The sequence below is a fragment of the Bubalus kerabau genome, chromosome 6, assembly GCF_029407905.1.
Source record: "Bubalus kerabau isolate K-KA32 ecotype Philippines breed swamp buffalo chromosome 6, PCC_UOA_SB_1v2, whole genome shotgun sequence".
Lineage (NCBI taxonomy): Eukaryota > Metazoa > Chordata > Mammalia > Artiodactyla > Bovidae > Bubalus > Bubalus kerabau.
Genome location: NC_073629.1, coordinates 77,949,356 through 77,970,081, shown reverse-complemented (window position 1 = coordinate 77,970,081; position 20,726 = coordinate 77,949,356). Strand labels below are relative to the sequence as shown.

At 44.8% G+C, this 20,726-nt stretch overlaps 1 protein-coding gene across 6 annotated transcripts in view; it reads right to left on the bottom strand.

Moving 5' to 3' along the window:
- The window catches only part of GNG12 (G protein subunit gamma 12), a 140,240-nt gene that overhangs the window by 48,440 nt on the left and 71,074 nt on the right, over positions 1 to 20,726 (bottom strand). The window contains exon 3 of one of the 6 annotated variants that reach the window (XM_055585511.1): positions 9,566 to 9,636. The exons of 4 other annotated variants lie outside the window; for them this stretch is intronic. The gene's annotated coding sequence lies outside the window, so the exon portion shown is untranslated. The remainder of the gene's footprint in view (positions 1 to 9,565; positions 9,637 to 20,726) is intronic. One more of the 6 variants, XM_055585514.1, reaches the window with a different exon arrangement.

Sequence of the window (20,726 nt, the reverse complement as noted above, 5' to 3'; positions counted from 1 at the left end):
CATGTCATAGATGGAAGAGTGAGGCCTGAAGAGGTTCAATCATTCACAACAAATAGCACACCGAGTAAGGGGTAGACCCGAGATTTGAACCGAGGCCTCTCCAGCTTCACGCTCTCTGGTCCTTGTAACATTTCACTTAAAGAAACACAGATTGCACGGTTAACTGATGATACCCCAAAACAAAATAAAAAGATTAAAGTTAAATAAATAAAGCAAATAAAGGAATACGGGATCCCATTTAATACAACAGCAGGGAGTAGTAGCTACATTCACAGATGGGCAGCCAAGCGGTGGGGGCTTGATGAGCTCTGCCGCCTGGTAGCTGTGTAAGTGAGGGTAAGTCACTCGTTTTCTTTGTGCCTCTTTCCTCATCTGTAAGATGGGAATGATAATGGCACCTGTCCTCTTAGGCTGTGCTGAGGAATGAATGATTTAGTATTTGTAGATTGTTTATTTACATGTTTGGGAAATAAAAAGATAAATCTCTTTTATGTGAGCACAGATGACAAACAGCCAGGGGTAGTGGATATATTATCAATGCAAGATGTATCTAAATAAGTTTTCACAGTGGCCAACGTGCAAGCCCACCACAAATACTAGCTGTGGGGCTGGTTTTTGATCTGAATTGCTGCATCAAAGAATATATTGGGAATAAAGTCCTAGGCTTTAGTCCTAGATTGGATATGAATGAGTTATATGATGAGGAGAAGGCATTTCACTCTTCTGGGCCTCAGTTCCTCCCATGGAGACTGGATGGCCTGGCAGGGGGAGAGAGGAAAGAAACAGGTCCATGTGTCCTGGTTCTCCTGCATAGGAATTTTATCACTTTCGACATACAGCTTCATCTTTGAATTTCAATTTCCTCTCCTCTTTTTATTAATGCCAAAGAAGCTGAAGTTGCATTGTTCTATGAAGACCTACAAGACCTTCTAGAACTAACACTAAAAAAAGATGTCCTTTTCCTCATAGGGGACTGGAATGCAAAAGTAGGAAGTCAAGAAACACCTGGAGTAACAGGCAAGTTCGGTCTTGGAGTACAAAATGAATCAGAAAAAAGGCTAACAGAGTTTTGCCAAGAGAACACACCGGTCATAGCAAACACCCTCTTCCAACAACACAAGAGACAACTGTACACATGGACATCACCAGATGGTCAACACCAAAATCAGACTGATTATATTCTTTGCAGCCAAAGATGGAGAAGCTCTATACAGTCAGCAAAAACAAGACCGGGAGCTGACTGTGGCTCAGATGATGAACTCCTTATTGCAAAATTCAGACTTAAATTGAAGAAAGTATAAACCACTAGAAATCCACTAGAAACCACTAGAAAGAAAGAAAACCACTAGATCATTCAGGTATGACCTAAATCAAATCCATTACAATTATACAGTGGAAGTGACAAATAGATTCAAGGGATTAGATCTGATAGAGTGCCTAATGAACTATGGACAGAGGTTCGTGACATTGTACAGGAGGCAGTGATCAAAACCATCCTCAAGAAAAAGAAATGCAAAAAGGCAAAATGGTTGCCTGAGGAGGCATTACAAATAGCTGAGAAAAGAAGAGAAATGAAAGGCAAGGTAGAAAAGGAAAGATACACCCATCTGAATGCACAGTTCCAAAGAATAGCAAAGAGAGATAAGAAAGGCTTCCTCAGTGATGAATACAAAGAAGTAGAGGAAAACAACAGAGTGGGAAAGACCAGAGATCTCTTCAAGAAAATTAGAGATACCAAGGGAACATTTCATGCAAAGATGGGCACAGTAAAGGACAGAAACGGTATGGACCTAACGGAAGCAGAAGATATTAAGAAGAGGTGGCCATGAATACATAGAAGAACTATACAAAAAAGATCTTCATGACGCAGATAACCATGATGGTGTGATCACTCACCTAGAGCCAGACATCCTGGAATGTGAAGTCAAGTGGGCCTTAGGAAGCATCACTATGAACAAAGCTACTGGAGGTGATGGAATTCCAGCTGAGCTATTTCAAATCCTAAAAGATGATGTTGTGAAAGTGCTGCACTCAATATGCCAGCAAATTGGGAAAACTCAGCAGTGGCCACAGGACTGGAAAAGGTTCATTTTCATTCCGATTCCAAAGAAAGGCAATGCCAAAGAATGTTCAAACTACTGCACAATTGCACTCATCTCACACACTAGCAACGTAATTCTTAAAATTCTCCAAGTTAAGCTTCAACAGTATGTGAACCAAGAACTTCCAGATGTTCAAGCTGGGTTTAGAAAAGGCAGAGGAACCAGAGATCAAATAGCCAACATCTGTACACATAGCACACAAATCTACTAGAACTAACAGAAAATGCACGAGAATTCCAGAAACAAATCTACTTCTTCTTCATTGATTATGCTAAAGCCTTTGACTGTGTGGATCACAAGAAACTGTGAAAAATTCTTAAACAGATGGGAATACAAGACCACCTTACCTGCCTCCTGAGAAATCTGTATGCAGGTCAAGAAGCAACAGTTAGAACTGGACATGGAACAACAGACTGATTCCAAATTGGGAAAGGAATACATCAAGGCTGTATATTGTCACCCTGCTTATTTAACTTATATACAGAGTACATCATGCGAAATGCCAGACTGGATGAAGCACAAGCTGGAATCAAGATTGCCGGGAGAAATATCAATAACCTCAGATATGCAGATGACACCACCCTTAAGGCAGAAAGTGAAGAGGAACTAAAAAGCCTCTTGATGAAGGTGAAAGAGCTGTGAAAAGGTGTAAAGCTGGCTTAAAACTCAACATTCAAAACATGAAGATCATGGCATCTGGTCCCATCGCTTCATGACAAATAGATGGGGAAACAATGGAAACAGTGACAGACTTTATTTTTTTGGCCTCCAAAATCACTGTGGACAATGACTATAGCCATGAAAGTTAAAAGACAGTTGCTCCTTGAAAGAAAAAGCTATGACAAACCTAGACCGCATGCTAAAAAGTGGAGACATTTCTTTACCGACAAAGGTCCATATAGTCAAAGCTATAGTTTTTCCAGTAGTCATGTATAGATGTGAGAGTTGGACCATAAAGAAAGCTGAGCGCTAAAGAATTGATGCTTTTGAACTGTGGGGTTGAAGAAGACTCTCAAGGAGATCAAATCCTAAAGGAAATCAGTCCTGAATATTCATTGGAAGGACGTGTGGTAAAGCTGAAGCTCCAGTACTTTGGCCACGTGCTGTGAAGAATTGACTCACTGGAAAATGCCCTGATGCTGGGAAAGACTGAAGGCAGGGAGAAAAAGGGGCGACAGAGGATGAGATGGTTGGATGGCATCGCCAACTCAGTGGACATGAGTTTGAGTATGTTCTGGGAGTTGGTGATGGACAAGGAAGCCTGGTGTGCTGCACTCTATAGGGTTACAAACAGCGACTGAGCGACTGAACTAAACTGAACCTGGCCCTCATATTCCACAGGGGTGCAGACAAATAAGAATTTCTGTTAATGCTAAGATATGTAATAAAATTTTCAGTTTGGATAGAAAAAAAAAAGTTGCATGAGGTACAAAAACATAAAAACCAAACCAAAAGAAAACAACAACAAAAAAACTGAAGTAAAGATTTTAATAAAAGCCCAAAGTACCGAGAAAAAGAAAGAAAGATATGCAAGTACAAAGCTCTCATGTATCTCCAGACTCCTCTGAATTCTTAGAGGAGGTGGTTTGGGTGGGAGACTGGCTGAGTTAAGAATCTTTACTGTCTGAGCCACCAGGGAAGCCCCTAAGATACTATAAAGTGGTTAAATTAACATACTCAGCAGGTACACGGGCATTCTAAAGCTGAATACCAACTGGGATAATTAAAGGCTAGAGCCCTCTTCTTTTTTAAAAATTGACTCCCCTGTAAACTACCTGCTGACAAAGGCATAATTGTAAGAATACATAAGGAAACTTCTCCTCCATTCTTAATCTAAAGAAAAAGAAACACACACACAAGTCTTACTTCACCCCCAAGCTCAAGGAGCACACAAATCTACTAGAACTAAAAAGGAAGTTACAAAACACTTTTTTCTTTCTTTTTCTTTTTTTTTAATTAAGTACTGCAACATCCTTGCTTTGCAGTAACCAGTCTGTTGGAGGCCTGGAAGTACCTAGGGCTGGGGAAGGCATCAGCAGGGAGGCAGGCAGCTGTCCGGGCAAGGCAGGGAGGTGGTCAGCCCAGCTCTGCCCTGAGGGATGGAAGAATGCCCAGGAGCCTCCTCCGTGGCTGTTTGGCTGAAAATAAAATCTGCCATTTTTTTTTAATACAGTTCTAAAAATAGGGGGTTTGGCTTAAATCCTCCAGTTGGTGTTTTGATTTTTAAATTATGTGCAGATGATCATGGTTAAACCCGAGTGAGTACTGGTAAATAATTCAGGGAGGTTGCAGTTTATTTTGATTTCAAGGCTCTAAAACATTTCTTCTCTTAGAATCCAGGAAAGGTGAAAGGAGATCAAAGGAAGGTGATAAGAATGGAGAAGGCTTAAATTCCAGTTTGAAAGCAAAAGGCAGCTGAATATCCCTAAAGCGAAAAACATATTTTAAAAGCTTTATTTTGGGAGAGGGGACTAAAATTCACTCAAAATAAGTGGAAGAAAAACTGGTGAGTTTCATCTTACTCATATCTTTCCTAATGTCATTTCTGGATGCAAACTTCATGTACACAAAACTGCAAAAATGCCACTTTTAAAAGCATAAAGACTCTTCTGAATGTTGGGTGATGCAAGATTTGGTTTTGGAGATAACAGTTTTAAAGTTTCCTTGATTAGGTACCAATCATAACCAGAATGTATTTCAATATTGATATGTTATTATAGCATCTTTATTAATGAAGATTAATTCACATGAAATTGGGCTATTTCTAAAACGCTTTCACAGAATGGGACACAGTGGGTGTGGTTGGGGAGTATTATAAAGAAGCAAGTATTAATGCTATGTGCTTCCAGATAAAATGACTGAAGCAAATGTTTGACTTCACTTGTGAATTTTACAGATGCAATTTGCATCTCTTATCTCTAGAGAATAGAGGTTTGGAATTTGGGGTGTGTGTGGGTAGCATCATGTGTGAACCATGAAAGTCACCGTCTCTCCCCCTCTCCCCGGAACAAACACCCACAAACCGATGGGGATGCTCTGAAGGTTAAATTGGATAGTTCAATTGTCCAGGAATGTACGCTATGCAAACAATGTCGGCTCCCTGTGCCAAGGCAGAGATATTGTGGGACTTGAGGCTGCTGGCCACGAGGACAAGGATGGTAGGGCATAGTTCTAGTCACTGGGGCCAAGTGGCAACCCAGGGAGAGTAACTGCAATGTTTCAGTCTCCTAATCTGCAAAAGACAAATAATTACAGAACTTGCTATATTAAAACCAGACTGCGAGTCGGCCTGGGGCAGGGGTTGGCATAGAGAGGGAGGGCAGGGATAAAGAGCCTTTCTTTTAGTGAGGGGAAAAAGGAGAGAAAACCTGCAAAGTGAACTGTGGTTCACTTTTCATGGAACTCTTCTGCTTTGCAAAATGGTGCTTCTAAAGGGGATAAGTCCTGGGTATTTAGGAGTTGGGTTAAAGATCCATAAAGAAATCCCTAACTTTTCAGATGCTGGAGGCAGAGAAAGTAGCATGAGGAGGCACGCTGCCAATCAAAGATAGATCCCACGTGAAGGTCAGAGAAGGCCAGAGGGGATACCATAGGCTTCTGGGAAGATGCAGTTTGCTTTACAAAAATTCCCTTTAGTCTTGTTTTTTCCCCCCAGAGAAACACAAGAGATGTGGAATCTTCAACTGAGGCAGCAAGAAGGGGATGGGATGCTGATGGGGGTCTGGGGAGCAAGGGGAGAGGGTAGAGGAAGGGCCCCGTCCCTCCTTGGGATGGCTGGTGTTTTATTTGCATCCTCTAAGAGTTCCTGAAATAATTAACATGTGCTGCCATTCTTGTTTTTCCAGTAGTGATTTCATCCAGTCCCTGCAGAAACTCAGAATTAAATCTCATGGTTGTTTTTTTGGAGAGCAACTCTCCCCCATACAGGGGAGTTCTGCATACCGTGGAGGGCACGTGAGGCCTGCAACGTTCGCAGAGCACTAATCATTAACACGCTGCTTTTGAAGGCAGGGCTCCCCTTTCTCTGCTGACTATCACATTTCCTTCCACTGGATCCTGCCCTGTCTGGTTTACTTTCTGTTTCTCCCACTCATTTCCATGCATTCTTCGGTAACACACGCAGAGTCCAGAACAACCTCTCCCTTTCAGCTGGCCAGCTCAACGCTTCCCTCACAAACCCTCCTTTTTCAAAATAAATTCATCCCTGACTTATTTTTCCAAGGCCTCTCCCTCTTCTTACTGCCCTGGGAGAAGAACTTCTTTTCCTTACCAAATAATGCAGGAGAAGTAGGAGTAAGACTTGCAAGAAACTGTAAATAAAAAGTTTTCTGAGAGGAAGAAATATCTGGTAATTAAATGTGGAGGCAGACAGAACTGGGTTTGTGTCCCAGCTTTGTCATTTACAAGCAGCGAGGCTCTGGAGAGGTTGGTTACATGACCTCCCTAAGCTCGAGTTTTCTCATCTGCAAAATGGAGATAATAATGCAAAAACTCTGTTAAGGGCTATAAGGAGAACTGAATGAGGTAAACCACATGAAATGCTTCCAATTCCTGGAATGTAGTAAACACTCAACAAATGTTTGCTGCTACATTACCATTATTGTTTAAACCTTTTGGATAGGAATGCCACCACCCCCACCCTACTTGCCCCACAGCATAAAGAGTACCAAGGACTCTGCCTCTAAAAGCTGAAGAACAGAACCATAAGGAAGGCTTGGGCACAATTATTTGCTGATCCAGCCTCTGGGAAGCACTCCTCGGAGGCAATGTAGGGAAGGGAGCAAATGGTCTATTTTTAGGCATTTCCCATCAGGACACAGCGGTTTATCTGGATGCCTCACCTGGCAGACCAGCCTGGGCCACAGCCCCCTTCTCTGCAGGCTGTCAGCATTCCCAGGGGGATGGAACACAGTCCCAGACTCAGGAATTTTACAGTCAATTTGCCCCTCTCCTGATGTCCCTTCTCCCTTTCGGTGACCTCCAGGCTGGAGCTAAACGAAAAGCCAAAGCTCTGTCTCACAAGTAAGGCAAGGGGCCTGTCTGCTGCTATTGAGTCACCGCTTGTCTCGTTTGTAGAGTCTCTGAGAAAATGACACCCCAAACACACCAAGTCAGGCTCCAAATCTCAGAAAGACTCTGATTCACTAGGGCGTGCTGAAGAGCTGGAACTCTGGGTACAGGAGGTACATCCCTGCCCAGACTGCCAAGAGTCTACCTACCTTCCAGAGAGAGGGGGAGAGAGAGATGAAAGGAAGAAAGGAAGACAGAAAGAAAGGAAAAAAGGAAGAAACCCGAACCTTTCCTAATAAGGTAACACCGCATGCCATCTGTGGCTCTGAATGGCTCCGCATCCTAGGATCATGTGACATTCCCTGCAGCCATGGCCTCAGCTTCTGTGAGGCTCTCAGGGGCAGAATGGGAAAGTCTTCGGTGTGCCTATGGGGATAACAAATAGGGACAGGCTTGGCTGGTGGGGCCCCACATTTTCCTGATTCGCCACAAGGTCTCACATCCCTCCTTCACGCTGCGGCCTGCAGGACCCCTGCTTTGTAGCGCAGGCACTGGGAATGCTCTCAGGTTGCTCTGCAGGCATGCTTTCCCTCTCCGGCTAGGTACAAGCTTCTTGAGGGCAGAAACGCTCCTTTATTTCCTTTGTTTCACCCTGCCATGCTTATCAGAGTGTAATCCACCCAGCAGTTACTCAATAAATGCTTGATGACGGACTCGGGCTGAGAATTCTACGCATCAGTAGGTGATCGCTTTGTATCATTAACCCCCAACTTATAAATCGGCAGGGTTTCAAAAGTTGGCTTTCAAAGAAGGCACTTAGGGAGCATATTTTCCCATAGAAACAGTGTTATAACTTGGGGTTAGGTTTCTAGGCCCACTCCTTTCTTAGAATATCCTACACATATTTATATACATTCTTATTGAGCCATATAATTTGTCTCAGACTCACATCAGACTGGCAAGTACATGTGCTTGAAACTTCAGTTCTTTCAGTTTAATGATTCATTTCAGTTACAGCATCAGGGCCTTGTGTAAATTCCCACCCTCCCTCCCTGCCCTGATTGCATATATTTCATATTTTATGACACTTTATGTAGTATCAGGTAACATGTTTGACACTTTAAAAATAACATTAAGAGGGAAAGAAGTATTTTTTGCTCATCATTAAAAAAAAAAAAGGCTTCCCTGATAGCTCAGTTGGTAAAGAATCTGCCTGCAATGCAGGAGACCCTGGTCTGATTTCTGGGTCGGGAAGCTCCCCTGGAGAAGGGATAGGCTACCCACTCCAATATTCTTGGGCTTCCCTGTTGGCTCACCTGGTAAAGAATCCACCTGCAATGCAGGAGACCTGGGTTCGATCCCTGGGTTGGGAAGATCCCCTGGAGTAGGGAATGGCTGCCCACTCCAGTATTCTGGCCTGGAGAATTTCACGGACTGTATAGTCCATGGGGTGGCAAAGAGTTGGACATGACTGACTGACTTTCACTTTCACTTCAAAAAAAAGATGCACACACTTTTGTTTTTGCTTTTATATGAAAATACTTTTTCAATAGTTTTAAACTACTTTATTACTTGGGCCCCCTGAACTTACCTAATCACACACACACACACACACACACACACTCCTATACATGCGCTCACATTCTATCCACTTTCAAAAAAATATTTGTAGTAAGAATCACAGTCTCCAAGAATGGCCATTTATGTTTTTGTATAAATATAAATGTGCTCTCGGGCAGCACCGTCCAGGATGGCGCCTTCCAGTAGGTCAGGGTTGCTGTGTTTAGGATCATGAGTTCAAAAGTACAGGCACTTCCCCCAAAATACACTCACCCAATGCCTGAGGTCGTACTGCTCCCTACAATATTCCCTGGACACTTAAAACCAAAACAGCCATACCCTGGCCCTTGTTCTCATTCAATAGCATCCCCCAAAGATACATCTAATTGATACTGCTGCATGAAAAGTGAGACCGGTGGAAAGGGTTCTTCTATGGACACTCCAGAAGAGCCAAGCCCAAACAACAGGCAAACAGGTTGGGAGCAAACCGCACATGCTAGTAAACTCACGTCCTAAACGTGCCTCTCCCCGCCTTTTAGCATTCACGGTTGCCTTCTAACCCAAACCAGCATTTAACGCGGCCCAATAGAGATGTCAGGTTAATGACCGTGAAGCGTGACAAGTACCAGTGCATTTGTATCACATCTGTCTTTCAGCAAGAGTTATTACCAAGACACAAGGAAGGAACTGTGGTCTCTTCTCCTCTCCTCTGGGCCTGGCTCATCCTTGATTGAATGTGCTGACCCTTTAATGGGAAGCTCTGCATAACTGGATGTTCTCGTTAGCAGCCCTTTCCCTACATCAGCACTTAAGGAGAATCTAACATATGTTCCTCTGCTCTCCTGCCACCGGGAGAAATACAACTTAATTATTATAGCAATTAATTATCCTACCTTTATCTTTCCTTGGAGTTTCAGGATGTCGCTCTGCTTCCAGCTCTGATCAGTGACAAGAGGGCAGCTGTCTAAGGAGTATAGGAGACTGGGCTGAAAAAACTGGAATTCCAATAGACAACTTTCAAAGTATGATGGTGTACTTTAAAAAAATTCACATACGAACAGAGCACTTTCATCTCTGAAAAATGCCAAGTGCATAGGGGTGGGATTAATAGGTTTTATGTTGCCAGATCCCAATTATTTGATCTATCATTCTAATCTGAGGATGGCAAATGTTGGCCTGCCTGCTACCCCTCCCCCACTGCACCCATGGCAGACATCACTAATGGATCACACGCTCTTTTCTTACTGGGCCCAGACATGAATTAACATCCCCTTTCAACACCTGGCTCCAATCACCTGTAGGTGACACACAAGTTGAAAACAATTTGCTGGTCTGGTTCTAAATGATTTAGTACTTTAACTTTTTTACCTTTAATGCACCTGACAGTTTACTAAGGTATTATTTTAGCAACATCCTCTATTCTCAGCTCATCCCTGAGCTAATCTGAGCTTAGCTATCAGCCACTGCATGTTCACTGTGTGCCAGACACTTAATGTCTAAGTGCCAATTTATATCCGTGTATCCTTATGAAAAACTCAAAGCAGGCAAGGGTTGAACGAACCTGATTGGGATCACAGCTTCCAGCAACTTTCCCTAGTGACTCCCTGGCTGAGCTCGTGGCCTCCCTTCAGCCTCCTGCAGCGCCACCCCAGCACTGACCTTAGACTACAGAAGCAAGCTCACGGGGCTGTCTTGTCTTCCCTACTCAACTCCACGAAGGCAAGACCTCATCTTAATCCCCTTTGATGCCCAGCCCCTGGACCACAGCTGAGTACATGGTGGGTGTCTGATAAACATACTGTAAGAATGTTTTTGCTTGGTTTTTAAAGCTCCCGTTTTCAAATATCTCCAAGCTTTAGCTCATGTTCTATACTAAAGAGATGATCCCTGACCACCGCTACCTCTGGTGGTTATTTACATCATAATGCATGGTGTGCTGGTGGGCAGAGGGAGCCACAACTGAGGTAGGGACCTGGGCTGCCCCCAGAGGCTTGCTGGGTCCAGTCTTGGCCCCACCCTCCTCTGAGCAGTCCAAAGTCCCACAGTCCCTAATTCTCTGTTTCTATCTTCACTCTACACTGCATTTTTTTTTTCTTTTCTTTTTTTGCCTTTCTCTGCCTCCCAAACGGGATCATATTCTCCCTAGCTCTGTAATACCAGCACTTACTAAAGTGCTCGGGCAGGGTGAATCAAGATTCTCTACAGAGATTTGTAACTGGTAAAAAGAGCACTGGCCTGAGCGGGGAGAGCAGGGAGCTGCTTCCGGGGCTGCATGGACCCCCTCTCCTTGGGTGTCTCCTTGCCCGGTGGTGTCTGTGCTTCACGCGAGAACACCTGCCCCAGCAGGCCAGGCAGCACACCGAAGCGACAGTGCATCTAAGCCCTCTGCCAGGTTAAAAGCAGGGCACCACGTCTCTCGTATGGACAGGGCCCAGGCGTCACCAGCACACCCCATCCCTCTTGAGCCTGGCCCGGCTCTCCTCCAGTCCCTGCCATGCAGCCCGCTTCCCGGTCACCTATGAGAACGGATGTGCCCTGCCCCGTGCCCTTCCTACCATGTGACTCACTGCACATTCCCACCTCATTTTCTCCCCACCAGCTCCCTGCACAGATTCTTAGGAGGATCAAGTGTAGCCTCCTAGCAGGACCCCGGGAGCATTGACTTTAAGCTCTTTCCAACCCCACTCCCAGTCCACACTAAGCTCTGATGCCACCTGCACTCATCGCCCCCTGACGCCCACAGCTGTGGTCTCCTGCTCGGGGAGCCATGTCACCATTGGCAGCTGCCCAACCAGACATTCAGGAGTCACCCTGGGCTCCCCCCACCCACTGCGCCTTGGCTTCTTCTTCCTGGTCCTGCTCACTCGACCTCCCCGGTATTTCTCAAGTGGGTATGTTTTTATCCCCCTCGCCACCATGCTACTCAGGACCACGACTATTATAGCAACACTGTGACAGCTCCCTGGCTGGTCTGCCTTCCAGAACCCACTGCAACCTCTTCACAGCCAGTGGTTCCTGAAAGAAAAATCTGATCCTATGCCTCCGCTCTAGAGACTTCTGCCCCAACTTAGATGTCGCTTCTTCCTGGAAACCTTGTTCCTGGAAGCCTGCTCTCACACCAGCTGCATTTCTTCCCTTAGAAGCCTGGGTGGGGGTGGGGGTGGGGGTGGGGGGCGGCGCTTCTCCACTGAGGAATCACCTTGTTTCCCTCAGAACAACATGAGCTATTTAACAATTCCCTCTATGGTAAGCACTCTAGCCTGTCACTCAGTAGCCATCCCCCTGCTTCCTCGGTACTGGCAGAACAGGGGCATCATCTCCTCATGTGATTAGGGAAAATCTCGACGGTTCGAGGGCACATAAATGACTCCATCCTATTTGTCAGGGCTGAATTTATGAATGAGCATCTGTCTCAGTGCTGGTCTACACGACATACCCGGGAGTTGGTTGGGGGCTTTTGAAAGATCTCTTTGTTCTTAAAGAGGGCTGCATAAGAAATCGTTATCTACTTTGGTACTGGTATGAGAGGATGAGATGCCTGCAGCCTTTCTGTACCTATGTGGAGAGTTAGCTGATGCTCTGAGGTTGACATGATAGCTAGAACTTGATGTTGTCAACGAGCACTAAATTGGTCAACTGGGCACAGCCTCCCTCTGCACTTCTTTTCTTAGGTGAGAGACTAAGTCCCCTTTTCGGTTTAGGCCAGTTTGAGTTGGGTTTCCTATTACTTGTAGCCCAAACTGATATAGCTTCTTAGGGCATTTTTCACTTTCTATTTGGTCTTAGAGGCACTTAGGTATAAATCTTGTTTCTTCTGTTAGACCTTTGGCTTTTTAAGGACAGGGTTTGTATTTTATGTATCCTTGTATTAAAAGACGCTTATTCCTTGGAAGGAAAATTATGGCCAACCTAGATAGCATATTCAAAAGCAGAGACATTACTTTGCCAACAAAGGTTCGTCTAGTCAAGGCTATGGTTGTATGGATGTGAGAGTTGGACTGTGAAGAAGGCTGAGTGCTGAAGAATCGATGCTTTTGAACTGTGGTGCTGGAGAAGACTCTTGAGAGTCCCTTGGACTGCAAGGAGATCCAACCAGTCCATTCTGAAGGAGATCAGCCCTGAGATTTCTTTGGAAGGAATGATGCTAAAGCTGAAACTCCAGTACTTTGGCCACCTCATGCGAAGAGTTGACTCATTGGAAAAAACTCTGATGCTGGGAGGGATTGCAGGCAGGAGGAGAAGGGGACGCCAGAGGATGAGATGGCTGGATGGCATCACTGACTCGATGGACGTGAGTCTCAGTGAACTCCAGGAGTTGGTGATGTACAGGGAGGCCTGGTGTGCTGCGATTCATGGGGTCGCAAAGAGTTGGACACGACTGAGCAACTGATCTGATCTGATCCCCCAAAGTGGCTTATCCCACTCCTGTGCTTGAGTGAAGAGAAACCACCATCTTTCGGGCTCATACTGTGAGGTGCTAGGGCTTTAAAGTGCTCAACATAGGAAGAAACACAAACAAAAAATGTAAGTCAGCTCCAAGAGGCACAACCCACCCCACCCATCCTTATATACCTTGTAGTGCCGAGAACATGCTTAGTACCAAGTAGATGCTCAAAAATGTTTGCTAAGTGAATAATTTAATTTGCTTCTGATGAGTCAAGGGCACTTAAGAGTTTTATAGTGTCCTAGGGTCATAATGATGAACAGTAATTATGAACAAATTGTACTAAATATAGCCTAGTACTGGGACATCACTAGTGGTAAGTTGTTTGTTTATATGAGAGTCCTGATACCACCAAGATGTTAAGGCATTTAAATAGAGCAAGCAGCAGAGCCAGACACTGGAGAATGAAGCAAAAACTAAATTTCAAGCAGCAGACGCGAAGGTGCCGTGTGTACTGAATGCTCTTGCTGTTTGCGCCCACTCTGGGGCCACAAACACTCATCAAACAGATCCGCCATCCTAAGGTGCTTTGCATCTGCAGGGTAGGGGGAGAAAAACAGACAACTTCCAAACCATGTGGTCAGGGTCAGTAGAGGTAATGGAGAGGGCATGATAGGGGTGCCCAGACCAGATGTGCTGAGTCAGGAAGGTCCCCCAGAGGAACATTAATGCACCTGAACGCAGCAGAGGAGCTAGTTAATCAAAGGGGCACGAAGAGAGAAGGAAGAAGGAGTAGCATGAGTGGGTCTGTAGTTTATAATAAGCCCAATCTGGCTACATTAATTGGTACGAAAGGCGAGGCTGGACTCAAGAAGACCAGTTGGGAGGCTACTGAAATAATTCACTGTGGAATAACAGGGGCGTCTCAGACTAGACACAGGCTGATGACAAATGACATCAGGTTCCCTAAGATCTCGGGGTGCTGTGGTCTTTGCTCAAAGGGCAACGGCTCTGAACACCAAGCCCCGCATCTTTTGAGTTCAGGATGGGGAATGGGTTTGAGCTGGAGGCAACATGGTATAGCCATGTGGCTTAAAATTTCTATTTGGTTTTAAAACACTGTATAAGAATGAGATATGAAAACCTGATACTTTAAAAGGAGAAGTATAGCCCTGTTAGACCTGGTGTGTATATGTGTATGTACTGATGTAAATGTGTGCACACACGCATGTGTGTGTGATGTCATGCCTCCTCATTCACACTGATCCTACAGTTACATGCACACAAGGATGGTTCTGGTCCCAATAAGGTGACCCAGCTCAAGCCTCTTTGACCCTCAGAGCCTGGAGCTGCGGGCATCTCTCTCCCTACCCTGATGTGATGTTCCTAGGTGAGAACAGGCAGGAAGCGCTGCTCCAGACAGGAGAGGGAAACACCCACAGGAGCCCAGCATCGCCTTTGGCCTCTCACTTCCACCTCCCCTGCCTCACATGTGTCTGGTAGCTCTGTTAATGACACAGCAGACATCCACCCACTTCCAATTGTACCTTGGAAAGGTGAGTGAAGGACCAGCATAGCCGGAAGGTGACCAGTCGTGGAGACAAGGGAGCAATGACAAATGGGAGCCTTTCTACCTGTGCTCTCAAACTTACACCTCTGCCTGCTTGGGGACCTTGCTCTGTGGACTATCACCTCCCCCTCAACAGTTCCAAACTCTCCCTCTGTCTCCTGTGACATGCATAATTTTTGTTACAATGGGGAAAAAAAAATCTGTTTTGAGGGAGAAATATTCAGAGAAAGAAGCATTGCTTTCCTTGAAAAGATTGAACCTGGGGCCTACAGTTCACCCCCGACCCCCACCCTCAGAGATGCCGAGAAGTTCTGAGAAGATACAAGACAGCACAGTTCACTTACAGAAAAGCGGCAGCAGACGGAGGCTTCCATAAACAAGTCTCCGCGCTCAGAGTCACAGGTCTGAGGAGGAGGTTTTAGTCTAACTTCTTTTGAGTTTCCTATTTCAGTGACACACACATTAAAAAAAAAACAAAAAAAAAAACACAGCCAAACCCCTGGGACTGAATTATTATACCCAGAGAATGATTTAAGAGACCCGGGTCCTTTCCTTTCTCAGACCTCACTGGCACCATGACAATAAAAAACCCTGCCTGGTCTCAGCGGCCAGCTCGCTAACAGAGGCAGCAGGTCCCCTCTGCTGCTCACATCCGCCAGCGCCAGCCGGGTGTCAGGACAGGGAGGCAGGCCTGCTTGGGTGCCCTACGCACGCACTGACGGCTTGGTGTGCAGGGCTGGCTTGACACCCTGCAACCCTCTGGCCTTTTGAAGCTAATGAGATGTGGCTGGACACCACTCTGGCAGAACAAACAAGCCCAAGAAACACTCGCCAGAGAAGTGTGAAGCAGATAAGGTTCTCTGAGATGCTCCCTGTGGAAGTGTTTCCTGGAAACATCTGTCACGATGATAGACTTTTCCTGACTGTTCCAATGGAAGAATATCCTATTACTGACAAAAAGTCAGCAGCAAAATTCAGCGCATGGAGCTGCATATATATCCCATAATGGAGGCCGATGTGGTTTTTGGGTGGGAGTGTGAAGACCGGTATAGTTCTTCCTTAAGGAGTCTTCTCTGTATTGGCTAATTATAGTCTGAGTGGAGTAGTTCAACTCAACAAACACTTATCAAGCTCTTACTGCATACAATGTGCTGTGGGAGGCAGCATAGTGCGATGGTAAACAATCCAACAACTTTGGAGTCGCGTGGGTTGGGGTTTGTATTCTGACTTCCATTCACTCCCTGTGTGACCTTGGCAAGGTTACATAACCCCTCTGTACCTGTTGCCTTCTCTGTAAAATGAAGGTAATAATGGCAGCTGACTTAGAGGAGGATTGTAAGTACTTCAAGCACTCAGAGTAACTTTTGATCTCTAGTAAGTAGGCAATATCTGTTTCCTATTATTATACTCTTTGCACCTCAATTTCCTCATCTGTAAAATGGGCATGATAACCCAACCAACCTCACAGGGTTGCTGGAAGGATTAAACAGAACAGTGAATGTATGGTGTTTAGCGCAATACTTTGCACGTAGTAAATTACGTAACAAATGCTAGTCACTGTTATTCCTAGGAGATTCTCCCCAAACTATTTTAAAAATAAGTCACTCAGGTCTGAATAAAAGTCCAGGAAACAAGTTCTTTCTTTGAACAACTTGAGCAAAGGGCATTTTGTCACTCTCCCCCATCATCCCCTTCCCCTCTGAGTTCCACTTATGCACAAAACACTGTGCTTTGTGCTGAGTAAGCTCCAGAGCGACTCTCCCAGGAGTCCTGATGTCCCTCCAAATATATTAGGCTTCCCTTTAACTTGATACTGACATGCCATCCACTTTTCCATTTAAGGGAATATTTTAAATTCTGGCTTTGTGAAACAGGGAGCAAGGCACAGACTTCTCCTGCAAAGGCTTCTCAAGCCCATCTACTTGGCTTGGCAGGGAACAGAAAAGTGGTGTGTCATGGTATCAAAAGCTAGACTCATCGCTACTAACCTTGCAGAGCACCTCCCCACCCTGGAGAAGTGCTGAGCATGTTATATGCATGACATCACTGAAACAAGGGCCCCAGGGAAGTTTCAGGATGTCTAGTTGGTAGGAGCAGAGCTAACCCACACTTGGCTCCTAAGTCCATGCACACAAAACCTGGGATCCCTGCCTCCTTCTCAAGGCAAGCCTCCCACCTCATCCAAGAGTATAAAGGTATCAGATCACTCCTACTGTTCTCTTGGTAGGGCAATCAATCCGATTCCGCCCCCACCCCCGCTTTGTCTGCTATTTGGCCAACCGCGCCACCTAGTGGCCATTCAAGCACACAACCACAGGTCTTTGTGAAAGGCCGGCAGATGACTCCTCCATTCTCACTACAGGAGGGACCTGATGATCAAATCCAAGGTGCGCAGGGAAATGAAGCCCAGAAAAATGAAGCGGGTTGCCTCAAGTTAAAGGGAAAGGGGCCTGAACCCTAGAATCTGCACCCTAGAACATGGTTCTGATTCAGACTCTGCCTAAATCCTACCTTCAGCAAGATGCTTCCTTCAATCATTCAACAAATGTAGGCTGGGCACCTACTGTGTGCTCATCACTGTGCCAGATAGTGGGGACAGGACAAGAAGCAAAGTCCAATGGGACAGGAAGATAATAAAACTGAGAATCAATGTCACAACACTAGTTAATAGAAATTAAGGGCTTACTCTGCGATTACTACTCTTGCTTTAAAAATGAATGAACAGACACGAAAGCTGTGATTAGTAAGCCTTTGCAAGGTTCATTATACCTTTCTAAGCTTCTGAAAATGAGCTTGTTGGACTAGATGCTAAAAGACTTCTAAGGCCTATTTCCAGCTCTGTTTCTCTTCTAGGACTTTTGGGGTAAAGTTTAGATTAGAAAGCAGGTCACTTGACTAAGAATCCAGTGTTTTCTCTTCATGTACTGTGCTAACCAATGCTTATTAATAATAACTGGTAGGAATCAAACGAGGAGAAGGCAATGGCACCCCACTCCAGTACTCTTGCCTGGAAAATCCCATGGATGGAGGAGGCTGATGGGCTGCAGTCCATGGGGTCGCTAAGAGTCGGACACGACTGAGCGACTTCACTTTCACTTTTCACTTTCATGCATTGGAGAAGGAAATGGCAACCCACTCCAGTGTTCTTGCCTGGAGAATCCCAGGGACAGGGGAGCCTGGTGGGCTGCTGCCTATGGGGTCGCACAGAGTTGGACACGACTGAAGCGACTTAGCAGTAGCAGCAGCAGAAATCAAACACTTACTATATATATTATATCCTGAATTATTATCAGCTCATGCAGTCCTTAACAAACTATGGAAATATGAAAGTAATACAAGTAAAAATATCATGCTCTAAAACGCTTAAAAGTTTCCAAGTCAAATGGAAAGCTTCCAGCCCAACCCAAGTGTTGGCTTCTTAACCACTATTTTGCCTCTGATTGATCTAGTTATGTGGTGATTTAACAAATACTTATGTACTGGTGGCCCCAAGCTCTAAGGACTGGAAAGGACAATGTGCCCAAGCAAATGAATGGCTCAAAGAATAGTTACTGTCCAGGGAACACATTCCTCAAGAAAAACATTTCTCAACAACACTGCTCTGGGGGTAACTCTGGGACTCCAGACACTGTGAGGCCACATGAGCAGACCTGACCCCTTGCAGAAGGGTCTTATACCAAATGAATAAAGTAGGTTCCAGGAATTCCACTGAGTATATCAGAGATCAGCAAACTCTCCAACATGGTTCTGCCATCTCCTTTATTCTATTCTCCCTGGGTATCTATGCAGCATCTGCTTTCTGTGGTGGGGGCCATCAGGCAAACTCCAACAGTGATTCTGCAAATGGAGGCCTCAGGTTCACAGGGAGCCTGGCTCCAGAGCCACACAAAGCTCCTCCTGCTTCCTGCAGCAGGGCCACTTTCTCCAAGACCTGGGAAAGCAGACCCTGTGGTACCTGGAGCTTCCTGGGTTCTGTAAAACTCTCACCTGTCCAGCCAAGGTCTCCAGAGTGACATGCCAGTGGGCCTGAGTGCGGACATATGCTAGACACACAAGAATGCTCAGCCCACAATGCTCTGCTATCCTTTTCCAAATGGCAAGATTTCATTTAAATTTCTAGGTCTAAGATTCATCCCTGCCTTGCACAACCACCATCCCTGCCCCAAGCCAGGTCCGCCCACTGTAAGAGCTGCTATGCTCCTATAGTACCTAGCATGGGATCGCAATCACTGATTGGCCTGTCTGTGTGGTCTGGGTAGCTTTTCAATCCTATACACCTGGTATCTAGCACCCTGTCTGGATTGCAGAGGTGCTGACTTCCATAGAACTGGAAAGAGGAGGAAGGAATTTCAGGGCTAGACAAAGCTTAAGGGGTATCGTATTTCAGCTACTGCCCAATACAGGATTTCCTTTGAAATATCATTGCCCATGCTTGTGTTCAATAGCTAAGTTGTATCCAACTCTTTGTGACCACACAGACTGTAGCCCACCAGGCTCCTCTGTCCATGGGGTTTTCTAGGCAAGAATACTGCCGTGGGTTACCATTTCCTTCTTTAGGGGATCTTCCTGACCCAGGGATCAAACCCATATCTCCTGTGTCTCCTGCATTGGCAGGCAGATTCTTTACCACTGAGACACCGGAGAAGCCGAAATATCAGTAATGAAAAAGAAAAGTTTAAAACAGTTTCTGTATGTATGTATGTACATCCATACATATACGGTGTCCTTCTAAGAATGAGGTGCGTGGTGGTAAAGACACAAAGAATAAGATTCACTTAGGTTTTCTTTAAGAGTTAGCCATCATCTTTCTTGATAAATTTTGTTTCCTCCTTATTTTTCAAGAAATGCATGCTATTTATAGAAAAATGTGTGAAATACATTAACATGGATATAAGATAACAAAAGTTAACACGTTGCTATATTTCCTTTTACTCTTTTCTCTCTGAGTTTTTAATGTAGCTGAAATCACACTCTATTATGTAATTTTGTTTTGTTCCTTTTCAGCAATGACATTTCCCTAAGTGATTATAAATTCTTCCTAAGCATCCGGCTTTAAAACTTTTATTTTGACATAATTTCAGACCTAAAGAAAAGTTGCAGGACTAGTACGAAGAATTCTCTGATCCCCTTCACCCAGATTTGGATTCCTCAAATGTCAACATTTATAATTTACTTTAATCCCTGCACACTCCCTCTGAGGCAGGGAAGTGGAGAGAGAATGTTTTTTATCCCGAAATACTTCCCTGTGTATTTTCTACAAATAAGGAGTTCTTTTAAATAACCTCTTATTTAAACAGTTAATACACTGCTGTTATCCAATCTACAGCCTCATTCAGATTTCAGCAATTGTCCCAATAAAGTCCTTCACAGCAAAAGAAAACCCAAAATTCTACACAGTCACTCAACTGTTAGATCTCTGTGTGCAGGCTAAATCGCTTCAGTTGTGTCCGATCCTTCGCGACCCCATGGACGGTAGCGCGCCAGGCTCCTCTGTCCATGAAATTCTCCAGGCAAGAATACTGGAGTGGGTTGTCATTCCCTTCTCTAGCAGATCTACATGACCCAGGGATCGAACTCCTGTCTCTTATGTCTCCTGCTCTGGCAGGACAGTTCTTTACCTCTAGGCCACCTGCAAGGCCTTTAGTTTCCTTTAATCTGGAACAATTCCTAAGTTTTTCTTTGTATTTCACAGTATTGATATTTTTAAGAGTAAAGGGTCAGTTATTTTGTAGAATGCTCCTCAGTTTGGGTTTGTTCAGCTCTTTTCTTCCCAATCAGATAGATTTAGGCTTTGCACTTTTAGCCCACACAAGTGAATACACATAATTTTTAATGATTTCAGAAAGATTTCATTTTACGTAGGCATTTCCTGATTGCAGAATCTTGGGCAGTTGTATAATTTTGCTACAGTTCCAAAATGTAGCACTTTCTCTTTTTTTTCCCATCAACTATCTATTGACCTTTCTCCATTCATTTGTATATTTAAGGATATACTAACAACTTTTTCCAAGACACTGCTGTCAATTTGTAGTCCCCCAGCTGATAACTGGCCTTGCAAACTGGCATATTATAAGCTATATTTTAGTTTAGGGAGACAGAA